Raw genomic sequence first — 27,114 nt, 5'->3', positions numbered from 1 at the left:
ACTCGGTAGCACATGAGCGGTAATGTTATCCATGCTCGTCCAGGGAGGCATATGTGAACAATTCTCCTTCTACTCTCCAAGTTCTTGGAGTTGTATGGGCTATTTCGGTGTGGCTCTTGGGCTCATCTTGGTCGTTCGTGCCCATCCAAATGTTACAAATGGCATGTTTTCTTTTCGTGTGAAAGGTCGGTTGGTAATTGAGTTGTTTTTTCAGGCTTGCCTGAATGATGGCATTGGGTCATTTGTAGGGTGGTCGATTCTCATCTTCTTTCCATCCCCACTTGGTAGCACATGAGCGGTATGTTAGCCATGCTCATCCTGGGAGGCATATGTGAACAATTCACCTTCTTCTCTCCAAGTTCTTGGAGTTGTATGGGTTGTTGTGGTATGGCTCCCTGGCTCGTCTTGGTCCCCTCATGCCCATCCAAATGATACAAGTGACGGTTTTTCTTTTCATGTGAAACGTGGGTTGGTAATTGAGTTGTGTTTTTGGGTTTGCCTGAAGAATGGCCTTGGGTCATTTGTAGGGTGGCCGATTTTCATCTTCTCTCCATCCCCACTCAGTAGCACATGTGCGGTAATGTTGGCCATGCTTGTCTCGGGAGGCATATTTGAACAATTCCCCTTCTGCTCTCCAAGTTCTTGGATTTGTATGGGCTGTTGTGGTGTTGCTCACGGGCTCGTCCTGGTCCCTCATGCCCATCCAAATTATACAAGTGATAGGTTTTCTTTTCTTGTGAAAGGTGGGTTGGTAATTGAGTTGTTTTTTCTGGTTTGCATGAAGAATGGCCTTGGGTCATTTGTAGGGTGGCCGATTTTCATCTTCTCTTCATCCCCACTCGGTAGCACATGTGTGGTAATGTTGGCCATGCTCTTCCTGGGAGGCATATGTGAATAATTCCCCTTCTGCTCTCCAAGTTCTTGGAGTTTTATGGGCTGTTGTGGTTTGCCTCTCGGTCTCTTGCGCTCGTCTTGGTCCCTCACGCCCATCCAAATGATACAAGTGACAAGTTTTATTTCCGTGTGAAAGGTGGGTTAGTAATTGAGTTGTTTTTTCGGGCTTTCCTAAACGATGGCCTTGGGTCATTTGTAGGGTGGCCAATTTTCACCTTCTCTCCATCCCCACTTGGTAGCACATGAGCAGTAATGTTGGCCATGCTCATTCTGGGAGGCATATGTGAACAATTCCCCTTCTACTTTCCATGTTCTTGGAGTTGTATGGGTTGTTGTTGTATGGCTCCCTGGCTCGTCTTGGTCCCCTCGTGCCCATCCAAATGATACAAGTGACGGTTTTTCTTTTCATGTGAAAGGTGGGTTGGTAATTGAGTTGTGTTTTTGGGTTTTCCTGCAGAATGGCCTTGGGTGATTTGTAGCGTGGCCTATTTTCATCTTCTCTCCATCCCCACTCAGTAGCACATGAGCGGCAATGTTGGCCATTCTCGTCCTGGGAAGCATATGTGCACAATTCCCCTTCTACTCTCTAAGTTCTTGGAGTTGTATGGGATGTTGTGGTGTGGCTCACGGGCTCGTCTTGGTCCCTCGTGCTCATCCAAATGATACAAGTGATAGGTTTTCTTTTCTTGTGAAAGGTGGGTTGGTAATTGAGTTGTTATTTCTGGTTTGCATGAAGAATGGCCTTGGGTCATTTGTAGGGTGGTCGATTTTCATGTTCTCTCCATCCCCACTCAGTAGCACATGAGCAGTAATGTTGGTCATGCTCATCTCGAAAGGCATATGTGAACAATTCCCCTTCTGCTCTCCAAGTTCTTGGAGTTGTATGGGCTATTGTGGTGTGGCTTCTGGGCTCATCGTGTTCCCTCATTCCCATCCAAATGGTACAAGTGACAAGTTTTCTTTCCATGTGAAAGGTGGGTTGGTAATTGAGTTGTTTTTCCGTGCTTGCCTGAACGATGACCTTCGGTCATTTGTAGGGTGGCCGATTTTCATCTTCTCTCCATACCCACTCGATAGAACATGAGTGGTAATGTTGGCCATGCTCGTCCTAGGAGGCATATTTGAAAAATTCCCCTTATGCTCTCCAAGTTCTTGTAGTTGTATGGGTTGTTGTGGTGTGGCTCCCTGGCTCGTCTTGGTCCTCTCATGCCCATCCAAATGATACAAGTGATGGGTTATCTTTTCGTGTGAAAAGTGGGTTGGTAATTGAGTTGTGGTTTTGGGTTTGCCTGAAGAATGTCCTTGGGTCATTTGTAGGGTGGACAATTTTCATCTTCTCTCCATCCCCACTCGGTAGCACATGACTGGTAATGTTGGCCATGCTCGTCCCGGGAGGCATATGTGAACAATTCCCCTTCTATTGTCCAAGTTACTTGAGTTGTACGGGCTATTGTGGTGTGGCTCCCTGGCTCATCTTGGTCCCTCATGCCCATCCAAATGATACAAGTAATAGGTTTTCTTTTCATGTGAAAGGTGAGTTGGTAATTGAGTTGTTTTTTCAGGTTTGCCTAAAGAATGGCCTTGGGTCATTTGTAGGGTGGCTGATTTTCATCTTCTCTCCATCCCCACTCGGTAGCACATGAGTGGAAATTTGGCCATCCTCATCCCGAGAGGCATATGCGAACAATTCCCCTTCTTCTCTCCAAGTTCTTAGAGTTTTATGGGCTATTGTGGTGTGGCTCTCGAGCTCGTCTTGGTCCCTCATGCCCATCCAAATGATAAAAGTGACAAGTTTTCTCTCCATGTGAAAGGTGGGTTGGTAATTAAGTTGTGTTTTCGGGTTTTCCTGAACAACGGCCTTGGGTCGTTTGTAGGGTGGCCGATTTTCATCTTCTCTCCATCCCCACTTGGTAGCACATGAGCAGTAACGTTGGTCATGCTCGTCCTGGGAGGCATATGTGAACAATTTCCCATTCTGCTCTCTAAGTTCTTGGAGTTGTATGGGTTGTTGTGGTGTGGCTCCCTGGCTCGTCTTGGTCCCCTCGTGCCCATCCAAATGATACAACTGACATGATTTCTTTTCATGTGAAAGGTGGGTTGGTAATCAAGTTGTTTTTTCAGGTTTTCCGGAACTATGGCCTTAGTTTATTTGTAGGGTGGCCAATTTTCATCGTCTCTCCATCCCAACTTGGTAGCACATGAGCGGTAATGTTGGCCATGCTCATCCCGTGAGGCATATGTGAACAATTCCCCTTCTTCTCTCTAAGTTCTTGGAGTTGTATGGGTTGTTGTGGTGTGGCTCCCAAACTCGTCTGGGTCCCCTCATGCCCATCCAAATGATACAAGTGACAGGTTTTATTTTCGTGTGAAAGGTGGGTTGGTAGTTGAGTTGTGTTTTTAGGTTTTCTTGAACGATGGCCTTGGGTCGTTTGTAGGGTGGCTATTTTTCATCTTCTCTCCATCCCCACTTGGTAGCACATGAGCGGTAATGTTGCCATGCTCGTCCTGGGAGGCATATGTGAACAATTCCCCTTCTACTCTCTATGTTCTTGGAGTTGTATGGGTTTTTGTGGTGTGGCTCCCTGGCTCATCCTAGTCCCTTGTGCCCATCCAAATGATTCAAGTGATAGGTTTTCTTTCCATGTGAAAGGTGGGTTGGTAATTGAGTTGTTTTGTCGGGTTTGCATGAATGATGGCCTTGGGTCATTCGTAGGGTGTTTGATTTTCATCTTCTCTCCATCCCCACTTGGTATCACATGAGCGGTAATGTTGTCCATGCTCATCCCCGTCCCTCTTGCCCATCAGAATGATAAAAATGTTAAAATTTTGCTCGGTGCTCCTTTGAGCCTTCGTTGTTGTGGTCGCAAATGGAAACCCCAAAACTCCATCATGCCTATGTCACTATCGTGCCCCTCGGTTGTTGCGAATAGAAAATTTTGATTGGGCTGGGCAGCCATGTGTGGCTCCATTGAAATTGGCTCCGCTTATATTGTTCACCTCCTCCCTAGTTGGTGGTGAGGTTTTTGCTTTTCGTGTGAAAGGTGGGTTGGTAATTGAGTTTGTTTTTCAGGTTTTCCTCAAGAATGGCCTTGGTTCGTTTGTAGGGTGGCCAATTTTCATTTTCTCTCCATACCCACTTAGTAGCACATGAGAGGTAATGTTGGCCATGCTTGTCCCGGGACGCATATGTGAAAAATTCCCCTTCTGCTCTATGTTCTCGGAGTTGTATGGGTTGTTGTGGTGTGGCTCCCTATGATAGCTAGCCTCTTCATTGTTCAATTGTTTATGGTGCTAGTTTCTTGTGCTTGTACTCTTTTTGTGTTCGAATTGTTGGTTGATATGCATACATTTAAGAGGAATGTGGAAGGGTTTTGGTTGTAAACCACTTACCCTCCCTCTTGCTTGCTTCTTCCATTGGGTGATGTGAGGCACTGTTCTCCTTATTGTAAAGTTAAGGGTTGGCATTCCTTTCAAAGTGCACATTGTCTATGGCTACATTAGATTTGATGTTTTGATAGATGTGTTGGCCCATATGTTTGATTGAGTGGTCAGCTTTTTTCTTGCATCTAACGTGCGTGGTAGGCTTTTGCAGTTGGAAATGTTAAGTCACAACGTTTGTGGGCATTTGTTGTTTCAATTATGTATGCGTTCATGGTCCAATGGGGAGGAGGCTTGCTACGTCGATGGTGGGGGCTATCTAGAAGAAGGATTTTGAGGTGGAATGCTTTGACATCCCTCCACTGCATGGAGGTGGCCATACGTAGGGTGCGTGGGGTGCAGAGCTGCCTGATCCCTCCTCCTGTTTGGATATGTTCTTGTATTGTGTAGCGAGCCTCTTGATTTGCACTTATTTCCTTCCATTGCCTTTGCATTGTTGTTGCCGCAGGCGGTCAAGTGATCAAGGTCCACCATTGCTACTGTCTGGGTCGACTCCTAGGTAGCCTCTGTGTGGGGCGGGGAGGGTGGGGTGGTAGAATTTCTAAGAGAGGTTCTGGGCTCAGTTGATCTTGTTTTATTTCCTTCCATTTCCTTTGCATTGACGCTGTCACAGGCGATCATGCGATAGAGGTCCATCATTATTGTTGTCCAGGTGAACTCCTAGGTGGCCTCTGTGCAGGGAGAGGAGGGTTGGGGGGCATTTCTAAGGGAGGTTGCGGGCTCATTTTGTCTTGCATTATTTTCTTCCCTTGCCTTTGTGTTGAGGCTGCCACAGGCGATCATCTGATCGAGGTCCACTGTTGCTGCTATCCGGGTGGACTCCTAGGTGGCATCGGTGTGGGATGGGAAGGGTTTTATGGCCTCTCTATGATGGGATTTGCGGTCGGTCATCCTCTTTTTATTTCCTTCCTTTTCCTTCGCGTTGAGGTTTCCGCAGGAAATCGGGAGATCGAGGTCCATCATTGTTGCTGTCCGGGTGGATTCCTAGGTGGACTAAGTGTGGGGACAGGGAGGGTTGGGTCTCATTTATAATATATAGGTTGCATGGTTGGTCATTCTCCATTTATTTCCTTTGCATCGAGGCTGCCGCAGGAAATCGGGAGATCGAGGTCCACCATTTCTGTTGTCCGGGTGGACTCCTAGGTGGGCTCGGTTTGGGGTGTGGAGGCTTTTGGAGGCATTTCTAAGGGAGTGGGTGAGTGATCTCTAATTTTATTGTTGGTTGGGGTGTGGTTGAAAACTCCAGAGTGGCCTTGGTGCATTGTGGCTCGGCAGGTCTACCCATTTGTTCGCAATGTCCTTTGCATGTTGTGTGTGCTTCCTTCTTGGGATGCAAGAGGTGCAAGGCATAAAAGTTTTACATGATATTTTGAAAACTCTTTAACTTGATGGGTGTTTAGGTTGGCTCTTGGTAATAGATTGCCAGGAATGCCCTTTGAAGTGGGAGGGTGCTACCTGGTTGATCCTGCCAGTAGTCATATGCTTGTATCAAAGATTAAGCCATGCATGTCTAAGTATGAACTAATTCAGACTGTGAAACTGCGGATGGCTCATTAAATCAGTTATATTTTTTTTGATGGTACCATACTACTCGGATAACCATAGTAATTATAGAGCTAATACGTTCACCAAGTTCTGAATCTTTGGAAGGGATACATTTTTTAGTTAAAAGGCTGGCACAGGCTTGCCCGCTTCTCCGGTGAATCATGATAACTCGACGGATCACATAGCCCTTGTGCTAGCGATGCTTCATTCAAATTTCTGCCCTATCAACTTTCGATGGTAGGATAGAGGCCTACCATGGTGGTGACGGGTGATGGATAATTAGTGTTTGATTCCAGAGAGGGAGCCTAAGAAACGACTACCACATCCAAGGAAGGCAGCAAGGGCGGAAATTACCCTATCCTGACATGGGGAGGTAGTGACAATAAATAACAACACTGGGCTCATTGAGTCTAGTAATTGGAATGAGTAAAATCTAAATCCCTTAATGAGGATCCATTGGAGGGCAAGTCTAGTGCTAGCAGTCGCGGTAATTCCATCTCCAATAGCGTATATTTAAGTTGCTGCAGTTAAAAAGATCATAGTTGGATCTTGGGTCATAAAGGTCGGTCTACCTACTCGGTGTGCACCTGCCCTTCTATCCCTTTTTTCAGCGGCATGCTCCTGGCCTTAATTGGTTGGGTCACGACTCCAACACTGTTACTTTGAAAAAATTAGAGTGCTCAAAGCAAGCTTTTGCTCTGAATACGTTCGCATGGAATAACATGATAGGAGTCTGGTCCTATTGAGTTGGCCTTCGGGACCAAAGTAATGATTAATAGGGAGTGTCAGCGGCATTAGTATTTCATTGTCAGAGGTGAAATTCTTGGATTTATGAAAGACGGACCACTGTGAAAGCATTTGCCAAGGATGTTTTCATTAATCGAGAATGAAAGTTGGGGACTCGAAGATGATCAGATACTATCCTAGTCTCAACCATAAATGATGTCGACCCGGGATCGACAAATTTTTCTCTAAGGACTCCGCCAGCACCTTATGAGAAATCAGAGTGTTTGGGTTCCGCGGGGAGTATGGTCGCAAGGCTGAAACTTAAAGGAATCAACAGAAGGGCACCACCAGGAGTGGAGCCTGCGACGTAATTTGACTCAACACAGGGACACTTACAAGGTCCAGACATAGTAAGGATTGATAGATTGAGAGCTCTTTCTTGATTCTATGGGTGGTGGTGCTTGGTCGCTCTTAGTTGGTGGAGCAATTTGTTTAGTTAATTCCAATAACGAACGAGACCTCAGCCTGCTAACTAGCTACGTGGAGGTTCCCCTTCGCGGCCAGCTTCTTAGAGGGACTATGGCCATTTAGGCCATGGAAGTTTGGGGCAATAACAGGTCTGTGATGCCCTTAGATGTTCTGGGCCACACACGCGCTACACTGATGCAACCAAAAAGTTTTCTTCCTGATTCAAGATGATCAAGAAATCTTCTCAAATTGCATCGTGATGGGGATAGACCATTGCAATTATTGGTCTTCAATGAGGAATTCCTAGTAAGCACATGTCATTAACTCGTGTTGACTACGTCCCTGCCCTTTGTACAAACCGCCTGTCGCTCCTACCGATTGAATGATTCGGTGAAGTGTTCGGATTATGTCAATGATGGTGGTTCACCACCGTCAACGTCGTGAGAAGTTCATTGAACCTTATCATTTAGAGGAAGGAGAAATTGTAAGAAGGCTACCGTAGGTGAACCTGCGGTAGGATCATTGATAGCAGGGGTTTTATTTTTTGGTTCGGGTTGGTTGGGTTTCGATTGCAATGTGGGACTGTGTGGTGTGTCTCTAAGGGAGTAGGTTTGGTGTTTGGCGGGAACATTGTTGGTTGCTTGTCTTGAGGTAATGCTTGCTTTTTTGTGTGTGTGCTTTACCCCAATGTGTTTCTGTAGGGGGTTTAGAAGCTTGTTTCTTGGGGACCCTTCCGACAATCTGTTCGGCCGGGCATGGTTGCTACAGTTGAGGTGCTTGGGAAATACAATGGATAAATTTAGACTCATTCGTAGCAGCGGTGATCGTATTTTGTTCATTGGAAGGCATGGGCCAAGGGTGCGGTCCTCCATAATTGGTTCTCTCGAAAAAGCGGTGGTGGTTGATGTGTTTCTTGGGTGAGCTTTTTTGCTAGTGGTTGGGTTAAGGGAGTGGTTGCGTGCGCGCCTAGTAGCTCAAACCTTCCATGAGGTGAAATTGTTGAGGGGGGGGGGTCAGTATGGGATTGATGAAGAGCAGTTCAATCCATTGGGTTGGCCACCCTAGTCCTCCTGACCATTCCTCGACATGTCTTCACGGAAGGGTTGGGTGTCTAGGGAATGAAGAACCCCTCCCTTGGTCTGAGCTCCATCGAGATCACAATTTTCCTTGCCAATGGGCATGAGGGTGGGAATCTTATCTCGTTCCTTTGCTGTCGAGGGAATTCCTCATCCTCTCGTGAGCCACTCCCCTTCTAAGGGAAAAAGAAGTAGCAGGTTGTGTCATTTTTCCTCCCTTTGGATTGTGGGTTTTTTGTGGGACTTGGTCATTTCTTTGTTTCATGGTGTGCGCTTTGCGGATGTCCCTCTCTTTAGTGGCCTTGCACCATCGATGTATTTGTGGCTAGTGGCTTTCTCAAGCATTGAGTGTTGGCCCGTGACAACTCCTCTTTGGAGTTTGATTCTTGACCCCCGTTGACTTTCTCACTGGAAATGTTGTTGGGTGTTTTGTACACGGAGGGGTGCAATAGTGGGGTGGGTTTGTTATTAGTAGTCTATTTTTCATTTGAAGCCTTGTGTCAAGTTTGGGGGTTGTATACCTCTCAGTAACGTGCTCCATACACTGGTCTCATCACAACCCTTGTCTTTTCTAGTGCTCAAGTTTAGGTTGTGATTTGTTTGCTTGGTTGTTTGTTATGTTGTTAAGCTAGAAAGGGTGATGTGCCGCAATGTATGTGGGAGGGCGTGAAGAGGTGGGATGCTTTTTGATTAGGTGCATTGTTTGATTTATTTTTGGTTAGCAGACATCTACTTGGTGTCCTGTTGAGCTTCTCTCTTTTCTTGGGATCTTTGTTTTTTTGGTGTTGTTTTCTTCCCTTCTTTCTTTTTCCCCTAGCTTTATGGAGAAGAGGTGGGATTGTTGTGGATTGGTGTTCGGGAAGGACGAAAATCAGTGCGAGTTCCCAAGGTGGCCACCCTAGTCCTTCTCGATCATCATCCCCTGCAGTTCCCCCCTTTTTGCAAAGGCACGGGGTTTGGGAAGCATGTTCTCTATTTGAGACTCCCCTTGTGAGTCGATAGCCATGTTTGATATCTTTTGCTTTCATGTTTTTTTCTTCCCTTCTTGCTTTTGGCCCCTAGCTTTACGAAGAAAAAGGTGGGATTATTGTGGATCGGTGTTCAGGAAGGACAAAAAGTAGTGCGAGTTCCATGGGTGGCCACCCTAGTCCTTCTTAATCACCGTCCCATGCAGTTCCCCCCCTTTTTACAAAGGCATGGGGTTGGGGAAGCTTGTTCTTTGTTTGAGCTTCCTCTTGTGCGCTGGTAGACACGTTTGATATCTCTCTTTCTTTCATGTTGTTTTCTTCCCTTCTTCCTTTTGGCCCCTGACTTTCTGGAGAAAAGGTGGGATTGTTGTGGATTGGTGTTCAGGAAGGACGAAAAGAAGTGCGAGTTCCCGAGGTGGCCACCCTAGTCCTTCTCGATCACCATCCCTTGCAGTTCCAAATTTTTGTGAAGGCACGGGGTTGGGGAAGCTTGTTCTCTATTTGAAGCCTCCCCTTGTCAGTCGGTATCCATGGTTGATATCTCTCTTTCTTTCATGTTGTTTTCTTCCCTTCTTCCTTTTGTCCCCTAGTTTTATGGAGAAAAGGTGGGATTGTTGTGTATTGGTGTTTGGGAAGGACGAAAAGCAATGCGAGTTCCTGGGGTGGCCACCCTAGTCCTTCTCGATCATCGTCCCTTGTAGTTCCCCCCTTTTTGCGAAGGCATGGGGTTGGGGAAGCTTGTTATCTGTTTGAAGCCTCCCCTTGTGAGCTGGTAGCCATGGTTGATATCCCTTTCTTTCATGTTGTTTTCTTCCCTTCTTCCTTATGGCCCCTAACTTTACGAAGAAAAGGTGGGATTTTTGTGGATTGGTGTTCAGGAAGAACAAAACGTAGTGCGAGCTCCAGGGGTTGCTACCCTAGTCCTTCTCGATTGTTGTCCCCTTCAATTCACCCTTTTTTGCGAAGGCATGGGGCTTGGGAGGCTTGTGCTTTGTTTGAGCCTCCCCTTGTGAGCCAGTAGCCACGTTTGATCTCTATTTCTTTCACCTTGTTTTCTTCCCTTCTTCCTTTCGGTCCCTAGCTTTATGGAGAAAAGGGGGAATTGTTGTGGACTAGTGTTCAGGAAGGATTAAAAGTAGTGTGAGCTCCCGGGGTGGCCACCCTAGTCCTTCTCGATTGTTGTTCCATGCATTTCCCCCTTTTTGCAAGGGCATGGGGCTCAGGGAGATTGTTCTCTGTTTGAGCCTCCTCCTATGAGGGGGGTAGGCACCTTTGTTTCTCTTTCTTTCATGCATTTTTCTTCCTTTCCTCCTTTTGGCCCTTAGCCTTACATTTTTTGTGGGGGGTGCCCCTATTCAATGTTGTGGTGGATTTTTCGGTAATACGTGGAAACGACTCTCATAAACGGATATCTTGGCTCTTGTTACGATGAAGAACATAGAAAAATGTGATACTTAGTGTGAATTGAAAAATCCCTTGAATCATCAAGTTTTTGAACGCAATTTGCGCTCGAGGCATCGGTCGAGGGCACGTCTATCTGGGCATCGCATCCCTTTCAAATGCACTCCATGCAATGTGTTGGGGAGCAACGGAGCTGGTAGTCCATGCCAAATGTGGTGGGGTTGGCTGAAATACCTCAAGTGATGTTTTGTGGCGTGCGTCGGTGAGCGGTGATCTTGTCCCCTCGGATTTAGCTCCAACTTTGCGACCTCAGCTTAGGCAAGAACACCTGTTGAGTTTAAGAATATAATTAAGCGAAGGAAAAGAAACTTACAAGGATTCCCCTAGTAGCTGCAAACAAACCGGGAAGAGCCCAACATGAAAATCAGGCAACAACGTCGCCTGATTGTAGTCTGTAGAAGCGTCCTCAATGGCGGACCTGGGCCAAGTCCCTTGGAAGGGGGTGCCTGAGAGGGTGATAGCCCCATCAGGTCAGGACCCTACTGCATCATGAGGCGTTGTCAGCGAGTCGGGTTGTTTGGTAATGCAACCTTAATTGGGTTGTAAATTCCGTCCAAGGCTAAATACGGGCGAGAGACCGATAGTGAACACGTATTGCGAGGGAAAAATGAAAAGGAATTTTAAAATAGAGTTAAAGAGTGCTTGAAATTGCTGGGAGGGAAGTGGATGGAGGCTGTCAGATGTGGAACGGGTCACGTTGGTCCGCCACTCGACTTGAGGTGCAAACCATCATGGGCTGCTACATCGTCACAAGCACGGGTGGATTACTACCTGCCAGTTTACCGTTGCGGTGGTCAAGGAATGAAGCATGCGCCCTTATGGCAAGTCATGTCCACCTACCCACTTGTGGTGTTGGTTGGCAGGCTTTCCATTCGACCCGTCTTGAAACACGGACCAAGGAGTCTAACATGTGTGCAAGTCGGCGGATTTGAAAACCTGCGAGGCGCAAGGAAGTTGATGGGTGAGATCCCCTCTCTCGGGGGTGCATCGTCGACCGACCTTGAGCTTATGTGAAGGGTTCAAGTGTGAGCAGACCTGTTGGGACCCGAAAGATGGTGAACTATGCCTGAGCAGGGCGAAGCTGGAGTAAGCTTTGGTGGAGGCTCGTAGCGATACTGACGTGCAAATCATTCATGTGACTTGGGTATAGGGGCAAAAGACTAATTGAACCATCTAGTAGCTGGTTTCCTCCAAAGTTTCCCTCAAGATAGCTGGAGCTCACACGTGAGTTTTATTGGGTAAAGAAAATGATTAGAGGCATCGGGGGTGTAATTCCCTCAATCTATTTTCAAACTTTAAATAGGTAAGAGGGTGCGACTGCTCTGTTGAGCTGCACCATGGAATCGAGAGCTCCAAGTGGGCCATTTTTGGTAAGCAGAACTGACGATGCGGGATGAAATGAAAATTGAGCTACGGTGTCGAATTGTGTGCTAACCTAGATCCCACAGAGGGTGTTGGTTGATTAAGATAGCAGGATGGTGGTCATGGAAGTCGAAATCCACTAAGGAGTGTTTAACAACTCACCTGCCGAATCAACTAGCCCCGAAAATGGATGGCGCTGAAGTGCACAACCTATACTCGACTATCAGAGCAATTACCTGGCTCCGATGAGTAGGAGGACGTGGGGGTCATTGAGAAACCTTGGACGCGAGCTTGGGTGGATCGGCCCTCGGTTCAGATCTTGGTGGTAGTAGTAAATATTCAAATGAGAACTTTGAAGACTGAAGTGGGGAAAGGTTCCATGTAAACAACACTTGGACATGGGTTAGTCGATCCTTAGAGATGGGGAAGCCTTGTATAAAGGGTGCACTCTGAATGAGCATCGAAAGGGAATCGGGTTACTATTCCCGAACCAGAACATGGTAGCGGGTGGCAACGTTAGGAAATCCGGAGACGTCGTCGGGGGCATCGAGAAGAGTTATCTTTTCTTTTTAACAACTTTCCCACCCTAGAATCAGTTCACCCGCAGATAGGGTCCAGCAGCTAGAAGAGCACCACACATCTTGCAGTGTCTGGTGTGCCCTCAGAAGCCCTTGAAAATCTGGAGGACCTAGTACTGTTCATGGCTGGCCATACTCATAACTGCATCAGGTCTCCAAGGTGAACAACCTCTGGTCAGTAGAACAATGTAGGTAAGGGAAGTCAGAAAAACAGATCCGTAACTTTGGGAAAAGGATTGGCTCTAAAGGCTGGGCTTAGGGGTCTATGCCCTCAACTCGTGGGCAATCGGCAGTCTGCCTGAACTGCTCTCACGGCGAGGGTGGGCAGCCGCGTGCCGATTGGGCTACGGGCATAGAATGCCCCCTACTAGGGACTTTTCCCTACACGTCAAACGGTCGACTCAAAACTGGTACGGACAAGGGGAATCTGACTATTTAATTAAAACAAAGCATTGCGATGGTCCCTGTGGATGCTAACACAATGTGATTTCTACCCAATGCTCTGAATGTCAAAGTGAAGAAATTCAACCAAGCGCGGGTAAACAACAGGAATAACTATGACTCTCTTAAGGTAGCCAAATGCCTTGTCATATAATTAGTGACGTGCATGAATGGATTAAAAAGATTCTCATTGTCCCTAACTACTATCTAGAAAAACCACAGCCAAGGGAACATGCTTGGCAGAATCAGTGGGGAAAGAAGACCCTGTTGAGCTTGACTCTAGTCCGACTTTGTGAAATGACTTGAGAGGTGTGGAATAAGTGGGAGCCATTTTTGGCGCAAGTGAAATACCACTACTTTTAACATTATTTTACTTATTCCATGGGGCAGATATGGGGCACTACCCCTATTTTTTGCCTTAAGGCACGTTTTGGTGGGTCGATCCAGGCGGAAGACATTGTCAGGTGGGGAGTTTGGATGGGGCGACACATCTGTTAAAAGATAACACATGTGTCCTAAGATGAGCTCAACAACAGCAGAAATCACGTGTGGAACAAAAGGGTAAAATCTCATTTGATTTTGATTTTCAGTACGAATACAAACCATGAAAGCGTGGCCTATTGATCCTTTAGATTTTCAGAATTTGAAGCTAGAGGTGTCAGAAAAGTTACCACAAGGATAACTGGCTTGTGGCAGCCAAGCGTTCATAGCAACGTTGCTTTTTGAGCCTTCGATGTCAGCTCTTCCTATCATTGTGAAATAGAATTCACCAAGTGTTGGATTGTTCACCCACTAATAGGGAACGTGAGCTGGGTTTAGACCATCATGAGACAGGTTAGTTTTACCCTACTAATGAACTGCACCACAATAGTAATTCAACTTAGTACGAGAGGAACCATTGATTCACACAATTAGTCATCACGCTTGGTTGAAAATCCAGTGGTGCGAAGCTACCGTGTGTCCGATTATGACTGAATGCCTCTAAGTCAGAATCCACGCTAAAAGCGGTGCATGTCACTCTTCGACTGTATCTCAACCTACAATAGGGGTGTCACTTTGTCACCCCCAGGGGCCTGTGTCATTTGCAAACTGTGACCATGAAGCATCTCGGTCGGGGTAGCTTTGAAGTTCAATTCCAAACGGTTGTTGAGAATAATCCTTTGCAAACGACTTAAATATGCGACAGGGTATTGTAAGTTGCAGAGTTGCCTTGCTGCCACGATCCACTAAGATTCAACCCTTGGTTGCCTTGATACAGAGCTTTGCTCTTGTCACAAACAAATCCAGAAAACCCTCCCACTCTCGTGCCTTTGCCTCTTCCTCCAAATGACAATTTTTTATTGTTTGGGTGCAGGAAATTTTGGGTTTCCACGCCGCGATGGAAAAGGTGCCGAAGCTTAGGAAAATTGGGGTTTCCATGTCATGCCCCGATGCCCAAAATTTTGGGGTTTCCATGTCGTGCCCTAGCACCCAAAATTTGGGGTTTCCACATTGTGATGAAAAAGGCACCCAAGCATGGGAAAAATTAGGATTTCCATGCCTCGCCCCAACACCCAAAATTTGGGGTTTCCACCCAACGCCTAAAATTCGGGGCTTCCATGTTGTGCCAAAAATTTGGGGTTTCCACTCGGTGCCTAAAATTTGGGAGTTCTGCCCAGCACAAAAAAATTTGGGGTTTCCATGTCGCGCCCAAAATTTGGGGTTTCCACCTGGCGCCTAAAATTTGGGGCTTCCGCCCGGTGCAAAAAAATATGGGGTTTCCATGCCGCACCCAAAATTTGGGGTTTCCAATTCATGCCCTGGCACCCAAGCCTGGGGAAACTTGGGGTTTCCATGTCGCGCCACGACCAAAATCGACAGCGCCCAAGCCTGGGAAAACTCCAGGTTTCCATGTCACACCCTGGTGCCCAAGCCTGGGAAACTTGGGGTTTCCATTTTGCGCCACGACAGAAACTGGTGACGCCCAAGCCTGGGAAAACTCGAGGTTTCCATGTCACGTCCTGCCGCCCAAGCCTAGGAAACTTGGGGTTTCCATGTCGCGTCACGATTGAAATCGGCGGCGCCTAAGCCTGGGGAAACTTGGGGTTTCCATGTCTTGCCCTTGATGGAACCGTGGGTTTCTGCATTTTATGGTACGATGGAAATGCAGGGTTTTCAACAATGCCCCAATGCGGGGAACTTGGGGTTTCCATGACGATGCCAACCAACTCGCAAGTCTCAGGAACTTGGGGTGTTTCAAAATTGCTGCCCAAGTCTAGGGAACTCATGGTTTCCATGTCGCGGCGTGGCCGGAACCACTGACAGAAACCACCCAAGTCTGGGAAACATGGGGTTTCCATGTCGCAGCACACCATGAATCGCCCGAGAGTCTGTGGAACTTTGGATTTCCATGTCATTGGGCGATGAAAGGTCGCCAAAGTCTGGGGAACTCAGGGTGTCCATTTCACGGCGCAATGGAAACTGCTACCCAAGTCAGTGGACACATAGGGCATCCATTTCGCATCACGACAAAAATTGCTACCCAAGTCTGGGAAATGCGGGGTTCCCATGTCACTCACACTGCGGCTAAAACTACCGGCCAAGTTTGGGGAGCTTTGGGTTTCCATGTCATCGTGCGATAGGGAACAACGGCCCAAGATTGGGGAGCTTTGGGTATTTCCATGTCATCGTGTGATAGGGAATGACCACCCAAGTCTACTAAACATGAGGCTTTCTATTCTGTGGCATGACAGAAACCACCCAATTATGGGAAACTCAAGGTCTTCCATGTCCCGCCATGACAGAAACTATGAACTTAGTGCAGAGAACTCGGGTTTCCATGCCACAAAACGACAAAGAACCGCCCAAGTCCGTGGAACCCGGGGGCTTCTGTTTTGTGGCATGTGGGAAACCACCTAATTCCGGGAACCTCTAGGGTCTTCGTCTCCCTCCCAGGCGAAAACCGTGGCCCTGGTGCGGGGAACTTGGGTTTCCATGTCGCAACATGACTAACTTGCCCAAGTTTATGGAACTCATGGTTTCCATGTTGTGGAACGATGAAGAACCGCCCAATTCTTACGAACTCGGGGTTTCCATTTCACGGTGGGGTGGAAACCGCTTGCCTGGTCTGTCTCTGGAACTTGGGGTTTCCATGCCTTGTTGCAATGGGAGTCGTCCAAGTGCGGGGAAAGCGGGGTTTCCCTACCCCACTATGACAATAGCTACCCAAGTGTGCGAAATCTAGGGTTTCCATGTCCCATCATGCCAGAAACCTCTACAATGTACGTGGGGGGGGGGGGGGGGGGGTGGGAGGGGTGGGGGACTTGGGGTGTCAGGTATTCGATTCAGGAGCGCCCGAGAGAGTTGAAAGACTGAACCCATAGTACGGGCACCCACATTCAGTTATATGCGACTCGGGTGAGCATTCAGTTATATGCGAAGACTTGGCATGACATTCGCTTATGCGCGATGGTGATGGGCGCACCGTGTTGGGCATGGCGCACACCCCTTAATACCTGCACAATGGGCAAGTCACCGATGGAAGGCACGTGGGTGACCCTTGTTGGCAGCCCAAATGAAATAGGTGACCATGCACGGATGAGTTAGGACACGGGCAGGTGTGCGACGTGTGGTGACAGGTGTAAGTGGCTAAGTGTTGGAGCCGACCCATGGTGCGACAATGCACACGAAGAGACGCGGCCATTCATTGGAATGGGTTGTGTCGAGGTTATGTGGCAGGTTACCCGGGCATACATGTTGATGGAGCCAACCCTTGTTATCCCCGAGAGACATGACCCTTGGGTGAAAGGATGTGTATAAGTAAGGGACATTGAACTCAGACTTCCACATCATAGAACAAGTGTGAAGGAAGGAGTTGGGCGAAAATGGAAGGAAGAGAAGGATGCGGGTAAGAGGGCCACACTGGCGGGTAGATTACAGTACGCGGGTCAGACTTGGTAGTGTGGACAGGCAGAGCGGGGTGGGTTATCGTCCGAGGGGAAAGGTCACACTGTGTGCGGGCCATGCGCCCTCACTATGGACTGCACCGACGGGCAGAGTTTGGGCACCGCGGAATGGAAAGTCACGCGGACAGGTTCACAGTTCAGGTGTGGAGTTGTGTCATGCAAGCCACGGGCAGTGTAGCACGACCACATAACACAATAGGTTGAAAGAACACTTATTGGAAAATTGACTGAGTGTTGAAGTAGGCACAGACCATGTACTCAAGTATTGGTAAAAGGAAAAATTATGGCGATGCTACACCCACTTACGTGTGGTTGAAATACTACCACTAGGATAGCACCGTGACATGGGGTATCCCAGTCCCTCCTTGACAAAAGTCACCAAATTGCGGGGAACCCGGGGATTCCATATCCTGCCTTGTCGAAAGCCTCCCAAGTGCGGGAAATTTGGGGTTTCCATGTCTCAACGTGATGGAAATTGCCCCAGGTGCAGTAAACTTGGTGTACATTGAGTCTACAACCTCACATCAAGAAAAAGGCTCAGTTGGTCAAGAGAATGAAGGTCTCTTCATTGGTAAAGGATCTCACTAAGGATCAAAGGTTGGAATCTCTTCTAGAGCTAGTCCACCATGGACTATCAAAAGTTGAAAGAAGGACACAGTGCCGGGGAATGAAGTTTCGAAGAAACAAAGTGCAAAGAGGAGGAAGGACTCGACTTGTGCTTGGAGGATATTGTTTTCAAGGGTCTAGGGCTTTGCAATGACCAATAAGAAGCTTCAATAAGAGAAATCTACGAAAGGGTTTTCCCCTTTGAGAGAGAGAGGTTTTACCTTGGCAGAGAGCCAACATATTGTGTTCTTGTTCTTATGTTTTTGGCACCAGTTTGATGAAGTAAACACACATGCATTAATAAGAAGAGAAGAAGATTAAGATAAAAAGATAAATTGTAAAAGAGATTCACAAATTGTTATCAAGTCTAGAAGAATCCCGCTATACCCCATTGCCCCAAATTCTTCAACGCAGTATCAAAGCTAAGGTGACACATCAAGGAAAGGGAATCTCAAGAACATCCGCAAGGTTGAAGCATCAAGCCAAGAAGTCTCAATCACATTAAGGACAAGAAGTTCTAGCATCTATCATTCATCATGGAAGACTACAAAGAAAGAAGAAATGCCTTGTATAAAGGCACCTACAAAAAGAACAAATCAAAGTGGGACCTACATCAAGCTACACCATCTTGAAAAATGAAAGGCATTATGAGTCAAGTCATCAAGCAAGTCCATTTGAAGAAAGAAACTTGAAGAACATCAAGATATAAGGAAGGAAAGCCATCAAGTCTTCAAGAAGAAAGCAAGTTCACTACATCTCAAACTCTATCAAGTAAGTATATTTCCCCTTCTGAGTATACCTCAATGTCTTTTTGCAAGGAAAGTAACAAATTGGCTGGGACCACTACATGTCCAAAGTCCAATGATTTAGATGCCAAGAATATGGACGATACAAAAGGGATTGTCCTAAACTTAAGAAGGACAACAACAACAAGAGAAAAAGGGAATAATCTCATGTAAGTCAAGAAGTGAAAGAAGATGACAAGAAGCAAAAGAAGGAAGATCCTCCTATGACTAAGTCAACCTCTTTGCTTAAAGTATTCTTTCAAAGGGGGTATATGTCTCGTTGGGGGTCCCATTTATGGGATTCAAGAAAGGATGATATACAGGCGAGAGAAGATGAAGCAAGAAAGGCTACACCAATCGAGGAGAAATATCAAATAAAGCCAAGATGACAAAAGCATAATCAAGATGAGGTATGTATGCATCAAAGTTTAAGTCATGTCATCATATATATTTATTAGGTCATGGGAAAAGTTATAGAATCACGATCAAGAATAAAAGGATCTCTTTCGCCAACGATATGCTCGGAGGCATGTACTACAATGGAGTAAAGGTCAACATGAAGAAGTGCTCTCATAAGGAGTATAAGGTGGGTGATTAATCAATCCAAGAAGAAGCAAATAAAGAAAGAGATCAAGCATGTGAAGAACATCGCAGTCACAATGAATAACTATTTGACAAGATTCCTCAACATCTCTCGAAAGAAGGCATGGAAAATCTAACAAAGGAAGAAAAAGATAAAGGACCCTTGACACCTACAAAGGCCCTAGAGATAGTAAGGTGCAGATAACTGATTCAACTCTGCAAATATGTCATGATGAAGAGGCCATCCAACAAAAGCACCATTTGATGTTGAAGCAATATCACGATGAAGTCATGAAGGGCCACTAAATCAAAGTATGGGAACAAGAAATTACAACTAAGCATCCATGTGATAAGTATTTTGAAGGATAGACAAGATGACAAAGGAGTAGCTAGATGACAAAAAGGACCTGATATATATCAAGAAGGCCACTTTCCACGAAGGGAGAAATGACATGAAAAACCAGGAGGGAAAGTGATTGATGGCCGGTACCCTGCCAAGAAGAAGTTCAAACAAATACTTCATGACATCGAAGGAAAGAAGGAGAAGGACCCACGAAGAAGACGTTGTTGATGAATGGACAAGTCCCTAGGTAAGAGGGAGTTCTAACAAGTTCCCAACTACAAAGGTGCTTGGGCAAGTTCCTTGTCAGAGGAAACTTGGGCATGTATTCCTCAATCAAGGGGAAGAGATAGACACAATATTCTTGTCTTCACTTGGCAAGAAATAATGGGAGGATTGGGTAATCATCTAGCATCTGATGCTCTTTGAGGATGTGTAGGGCATCCAAGACGAGAGTAGGCAAGAGGAGCGATATTCTTTGAGGGCTGGAAACCCAAGACAAGAATTGTCCTTGCTACACAGTAATTTGTCATTGCCTTCATCCCAGTCTTTCTACTGTGTCATGTGTCAAATAAACATGCTCATATTAAGAAAATGCTCTCTAATGTTGCCAATTAACCCTCATTTCCTAATTTTTCTACCTCGTCGCAATAATGCACTTAATATATGTGACAGACCTCTGTCATAAACTGTCCCATTCTGACCCCATCGCGGGAGTACACCTATTTCCTACGATGGTCAGATTTCAAGCCCTAGCGCGAGGATATTAACTATATTTAGTGATAGTCAGTCTGCATACATTGCTTCCTAGCAATGTCATCGCTAAGGCTTAGTTCACGACCAGTGATGATCCAGATTAGGAGAATTTGTTCCAACAATCGGCCTTCTGGATGTCTCTAGACCTGGTTGTTGGATCAGTTTGGGTTTCCCTTCCCCCTCTGGGATGGTAGTTCCATATTTTGTGTTGCCTTCCTTGAGAATAAGCTCCCTCTCCCTCATTTCATGGAGACTCCTTCTCCTATGAAATCACTCACCATTGCTATGATCTGCTAGTTCGTTTGGTTGTATAGTGGTGCTGTTGCTTTTGAGTTTGGTAGATAGCTTTGGTGTGAGTGTGACAAGTGTGAGATTGCTAAATAGTTTTCAAGAGGTTGTGAAGCGCCTTTAACCTTGTATTAAAGCTTGTGAGTGAGAGAGAGATATTGTTGTTTGGGTGGCCCATCTTTGAGAGTGAATTCTTGAAGAAACATGCTGGCTAGACCCTCTAAGAAGGTTTGCAACGTCAAGACTTGGTTGTAAGCTTTGCTCTTGATTCATTATTAATACAATAAATGATGATTTCCTATGTCTTGTATGTAATTTACTTGATAGCTCATGAATTCTTGACTTTATGAGTAAATAGATCATTGTTGTTCTCGGTTATGTGCTCTGTTGTTTTCTTGTGGTGTTTCAGGTTGATTTCTCATTAAGGAGAATGAAACGGAAGCTGGGGCAGCGCAGCAGAACTTCATCAACCATTGGTTTGAGGTAGGCCTCCAACGATGACTACTTAAGGGAATTAATTGTTGTTTTGTCCTTGTTGTGACTAGACCCACTCTAGGGCTAGAGGGGTTGCCTCTATTCACAGAGGGAACACTTTCCTACTTCACAAGTTGGCGACTCTACTGGGGAGTCCTTTGCATGTTTTTTCTCTTGTTTTCTCTCGTGTTGGTTATGATTTAGTATCTCTTGAATTTTGGGGTTAAACTGTCAGTATTTTGGCTTACCTGGGTTAATTTGGGAAGTCCCCTGATTATCTGTAAGGATAGGCTGGCTTTTGTTTGGGAGTCTTCATTTATCTCTCATTGTTTTTAAGATCGTTGCTGAAAATAGCTTAACAGTCACGCCAACGTCGCCATGTCTCTGCTTTAAAGTTCTGTGCATCGCTAAATCCCATCGTATAGTTGCGGTGATCCCTGAAATTGGCCCGTTGTAGAAGAGACGTGTACTCTCGCGAGGATGTCGCTTTGTTGCTACGGCTAGTAGTTGATCGTCCCTAGTTGTTGGTGTTATGCCCGTGATGATTCCTGTAGACTTTTTTTTTTTCAATTCTACCTCCTGAATTCACCAGTCCTGTTGATCCCCTATTATTTTTCTCTTTTCCATTAGTTTGTTTTTGATTGCTTATGGCTGAGATACTCTTTCTTTGGTTTCGTTGAGTGGATCTTGTATTTTTGGCTTTGTGACCTAGTTTTTCAAATTTGTTTGAGTTACTTGACTCGGTTGCTTCTTTGCCCAAGGTTCATCTCTAACCTTCTTGTTGATTTGTTTGAGACTTCTTCATTGCTTGTTTCTTGCTGGTTGATTCTTAGTGACAATTATCGAACCAAGCTTTGATATTGATTCGATTTCTTTTCACTACCAAGCATGGATCACAATTGTTTGGATCGACCAGTTTCACACTTGCTTGTTTGTCTCTTTAAACTCAAAACAATCAAAATCAAAAGACTGCATTCATTTAGTATATGAAAGTGAAAATGTATTTGCATATCAAGTTTTCATGTTTGAAAAATTAGAAAGAAAATATTAATATCTATCATCAGTAGTATTTGTGCATTGTAGGGTTGTTGTGTTTGTGCATTGTGTCTCTTAGCTGATCTTGGTTTTTCGTGGTTTGGGAATGATCTCTCTACCCTCTTGTAGATAGGTGTTCATTGAAGTAAAATATGCTTTACTCATTCTACCTGCATTCTAGGTTTCTTGATGTACATATGGTAAGGCCTAGAAACTAAAACATAATTCAAGATCAACTCTAAAATGAACTGAATGAACTTAACAACGCATTGGAACATAACGCACATTATTTATAGGTCTAGGCTAGAGATGTGCTTCGGCATCGTTAAACCTAGTCACTATTGTTTTCACTTAAGGTTGGGTGATTCCTCCTTCTGTGACTCAATAGCGGTCTAGTACGGAATTTTACTCCCAGTATTGTCGAGTATGTGTTGGGAGACCCCACTAGGTTATCATCCTATGTCCCTAGGAAATTGTGTCTACCTCCTTACAAACCGTAACTCACCAAACATAGCATTCAAGAAGATTGGTTGTCATACGGAAAGTCCTTGGTTTTCATATTATCGCCAAGGTGTATATGCAGTTTTACGGGTTGTTTGGTAAACCTTTTTCCTAGATTCTCTAGAGTAGTCACTTTAGTTCCTTTTCACACTCCTTAAAAGAAAGGTCCATCTGAGCACTTGTCCTTTTAGGCTCATTAAATATTCGAAGGTGACTACAGTCATCTTTTTGTCCTTTTCTCGACTCTTTAAAAATGAAAAGGTCAAGTTCTGTTCCTGTGTCTTAAAATTTATTCGGCCACGTTCACACTTACCCTGTTAGATCTTGTTTCATTTTAGTTTGTGTAGGGTTGTCTTCCTTACTTGATTAGTTTTCCCTAGGGTTTTTGAGTTAAATCATTCGGGCGGAATCACCGATCCCGTCTCCCATTCCAAGCGACCAAGGATCTCCATCTTCTGTCACTCTTGAGGTATGGGTTGTTAGTGATACTCTTCCTGTCATTCCAAGTATCCAACCACTTAACTATCGCACTTCGGAAGATGTGTCTTATGATATTCATTGGAACCCCATCTAGGAGCCTTCCGAAGAAGACTTTCCCCTTACTCCTCCTGGTGTTTCGGTCCCAATGTCTTCTTCTGACGTGGATGAAATGAACCCTGTCACAAGTGAAGAGACCATCATGGCAAGTGGTGAAATCCCTATACCTATGGAAACTTCACCCTTCCATGTCACTCCTCTTGGTATTACATTGCCTCTATGATATAGTGCTTTGGTGGATATCATAGGTTCTAGGTCTCCCCTTACAAGTTCCATGTGGTCTCATACTGTCACTCCGACTTCAAGACCTTTTACTCCCCAGATTCACAATGTAACTGTCACGTCTGTCCTGACTATTCCAACCATTTGTGTGACTTCCTCAGCCCCTATTGTTAGTTCCGTCACTGCATCTTCAGTTGTGACCACTGTTGCTGGACCTTCAACTGGTCCTCCAAATAGTGGCCCGTCGGCATCCACATTTGGGGTTGTTGATCCTAGCCTTAGTGCCCCACCTTCTTCTGGTTCAATTCCAGTAGGGGGGGCATATAATCAATACCTCCAAGCTCTTCAGAATCTGGATCCAAAAAATTCATTTCATTATTATGATTCTCGAGGAGCCCATATCTATCACCCTAGACCCATAGCATCTCAGCCTGCGGTTGAGGTTTTGGTTCCATTATCTGTCGCTTGGGGTACCACTACCTATCATGGTGGCCAAGTGTAGTATTCAAATTTTCAAGGTCCACCCTATCAAGGTCAACCATCTTATGGACAGTCGTACTATGGACAACCTTATCTAGGGAAACCTGTCCCACAAGGACAACCCATTCAGGGACAACCATCGGCCTTTAGTGGGTATTCTTTTACATACTTCGGGCAACCTTCTGGCAACCCAGGACAACCTTACATCCAACAAGGCCAACCTGGTACCCAGCAAGGTCACCCTTTTGGACAAATTTTTCAACCTCAAATTCAACAAGCCAACCAATTGTTCAGCCTACTCAACCATCTGGTCAGTCTAGACAACCTTCGGTTGCGCAAGGACAACCCAATACCTAGCAAGTTCAAACTTCTGGGCAAATGGGCCAACTTCAACCCCAACCAGGCCAACCTTCTAGCCAGATGGCTCAGCCTTAGTTTTCCCAAAGACATCCGTCTGGGCCTGCTCAACCGGGCACTCAAATGCTCGTTTCTTCTCAAGCTCCACCCGGTTTTCAGCACCAGTCTGGGATCCAGACCCAATCCGATCTCCAAACTTAGGTTGGATCCCAAAGCCAACGTGCTTATCAAACGCAGCCTGGTCCCCAGCCCTAGTTTGGAGCCTAGCCACCTTATGGTTTTTAGTAGTCCCCAGGGCAAACTCAATTTGCCCCATACCAAAATTATCAACAGCCGCAAGTTAATGCTTATTAGAATTTCCAGCAACCATATGTTGCTCCTGTAGGCCAGGTTGATAATCAATGGAATGCTGGGGGTCAAATCCGGGGTCAACCATCTAGGTACAGTTATAATTCCTATGGAAAATATCCCTATGAACAAAACCCTTATGGGTCAAATCTGTTCGAACAAAATCAATGGGGGTCACAGGGAACTAGATGGAACTTTGGTGCTACTTCTTACCCACGGCCTTAGATGTCCTTTAACCCTCAATTACCCTTTTTAGTGACGTTGGTATTACCGGATGTGTCCAAACTGACAAATGATCCCATTCTTCATAATCCATATTGGCCACTGGTTCCAACTAAAATTCCTAGTGATTTTCCCAAATTTGATGGTAAAGCTGGAGAAGATCCCCAAGCTCATGTCATGACTTATTACCTATGGTGTTCGTCAAATTCATGGCTCGATAATTCAATCCAGCTTGGAGCCTTTTTCAATACTCTCACTGGCTTTGCTGCAAAATAGTATATTGAGCTAGCTCGCGGATCCTTTCAGGACTTTAACTCGTTGGCTATGGCATTTTTAACTCATTTTCAGTTGTCGATTCGATATGAAATAGGTACACATCTTTAAAGAAAAACACGGCCACGCATATCTCTGATCGTATCCATGAATGGAGGAGACGTCGCCATTTTATTAAGTTCTAGATTCCCGATTCGCTTCTGACTAACTGGTTCACGACCTCATTTGGTGGTCCGATAGCCCCGGACATTGCTATGGAGGCATGTGTAACTGAAGAGTAAGCTATCGCACGTGCTCAGTATCTTGACTTGGTTTACTCCCAGTCTGGTATGTTATATGATTATTTTCCTGATGCTCCATGACCCAGAACTTCTAAGCCCTGTCAACACCATATGTTGACAGTGTCATCGTTTCTGTCAATGCGTCCTCTAAAAAATCTTCTGCAAACCATGGGAAGCAAAAGTCGAGCGCTCCAAATGAAAATGATTCTCAGGCTGTATCCAATTTTGGTAATACTTCTGAGGTTAACGCCATTCAGTCCACCACGGTGGACAAAACTTCAAAAGGAAAGAAGAAAGGAAAAGGAGAGAATAAAGTTGATCAACCGAAGCAATATTCCCCTAAACCTCTAACCGAGGAAGGTGCCAAGCGTAAGCCTAAGTATCCTTGCCTTATTTGTGATGAGGATCACTATACTAAAGACTTCCTTAGGTGGTATGAAGTTAGTCATTTGTTAAAAGGTGCCCTTGGGACTCCTGCCGTGCTCAAAGAGCATTTTCCCTCATAGCAGACTCAAATGGTGGCTAATCCATCTCAATCCTCCTTTGCTTTCAGTTCTCAAGTATTTATGGCCATGAAAATTCCCATCCATATTAGTACCCGGTCAAAAGAGTATCCTTCGCCTGCCGGGAAGGAAACTGAGGTCCCCTCTAGTGCTCCTTCATCCAGCTCTTGTCCGCTCCATACCAAGTGACCTAGTACTAAGTCAGTCATCCGACCTCCTCCTAAAGGAGTACTCGGGAAGTCATCTTACAACCCTAATGCTCATGCTGCTCAACACTATAGCATCGCTGAGGACTTAGCCCAGGCTCTGTCAGCTATGTCCACATTAGAGGTCCTCCAGAGCTGCCCCTCCTAGAGGAAGTCCTTGCTATCAGCCATCAGTGGCATTTACCTGGCCGACTTAGATTTGATCACTTTTAACCTATAAAATCATGTATGGAGATTTCCTCACCAAATTTACTTCCTTATTCAAGTCATCATCAATTCTAAAACTATTCATCGAATGATCATTGATGAACACGTTTCTACTTGCATTATGTCTATTTCTTGTTGGAAGGCTATCGATTCTCTAACTTTAAGTCAGTCTCCCACTACCTTGGAAGCCTTCGATAGGAGAGAGTCTCATCCTTATGGTATACTCCCACGTCTGCTTGTTACCCTGGAAGGGAAGACGATCAAAGTGGAGGTCGAAGTTGTCGATGCCAATTTAACTTACAACCTCCTTTTAGGACGAAGCTGGACATATGCCATGCGATCCGTGGCTTCATCTCTATTTCATGTTCTTCGTTTCCCTCATCAAGGGAAGATTGTCATAGTAGACCAGTTATCCTTTTTCATCTCTTCCTCCTCTGATGGCAATGTGCCTTTCATGGAGCATACCTCTGTTCCATATGAGAGTGTGGGTGCTGGACTCTTTAGAGACCCTACCCTTATGGATGTTTTTTCACTCCCACCTCCCAACATCACTCCTGTTAATATGATTTATGTTCGTTCTAATCCTTGGGTTCTTCCTCCTATTGGTCAAATAAAATCCTGGGGTGATGTGATGCTGTTGAGTCCTGCCGAGCTCAACTACGTCGAAATTGTTTCTATATTGGCTTCATCTCTTGAACTTTCTCCTTCGAGCAGGGCTCTTGACTCGTATGTTCAATCCCCTTGGCTCAGAGATAGCACTTCTTCAGACCCTTTACAGGATATTTTTCCTTCTGATGAAGCAATTATTGATACTATGTCTTTTTAGGAACCTCCTTGGTCTGATCATCACCATCGTTCCTCGTTTCTCACTACCCACGAGAAAATGCTTACTTGTCTTGAGTAGTTTTCTCCCTGTCTCCCCTCTCAAACCCTTTAGACACCCATCCAAATTCATCAAGTTTTTTCTGAAGGAAACATGGGGAACATTATGCAGAATCAGCTGATCAACATCTCTGTTAAACCAGGGGTCATTGAGCACATTCATATCGGAGTAACCTGCACTCCGGAGGAGATTCAACTCTATACTAATATTTTTTGCGAATTTCGTGATGTTTTCTCTTGATCTTATGAAGAGATGCCCGGCATCGATCCTAGCATCGTGGTGCATGAAATACCTACATATCTAGGTGCCAAACTTGTTCGATAGCGT

General features: G+C 45.5%; 2 non-coding genes and 1 pseudogene across 2 annotated transcripts; all 3 read left to right on the top strand.

The window, feature by feature from the left end:
* Window positions 1-5,784: 5,784 nt before the first annotated feature.
* On the top strand, window positions 5,785-7,596 carry LOC149221903 (18S ribosomal RNA; annotated as a pseudogene).
* A 2,912-nt stretch (window positions 7,597-10,508) lies between these two features.
* Window positions 10,509-10,662, top strand: LOC149221902 (5.8S ribosomal RNA). Its single transcript, XR_016249755.1, has one exon. It is a non-coding gene; the product is annotated as a 5.8S ribosomal RNA (ribosomal RNA).
* Window positions 10,663-10,820: 158 nt separating this feature from the next.
* Window positions 10,821-14,215, top strand: LOC149221901 (25S ribosomal RNA). Its single transcript, XR_016249972.1, has one exon. It is a non-coding gene; the product is annotated as a 25S ribosomal RNA (ribosomal RNA).
* Window positions 14,216-27,114: the final 12,899 nt, after the last annotated feature.

This window comes from Pinus tabuliformis, chromosome Q, assembly GCF_031772625.1.
Source record: "Pinus tabuliformis cultivar Carrire ecotype Pingquan chromosome Q, CPIR1, whole genome shotgun sequence".
NCBI classification, from domain to species: domain Eukaryota; kingdom Viridiplantae; phylum Streptophyta; class Pinopsida; order Pinales; family Pinaceae; genus Pinus; species Pinus tabuliformis.
Note: the sequence above shows the minus strand (reverse complement) of the source record. Positions and strands in the feature narration are given on the sequence as shown.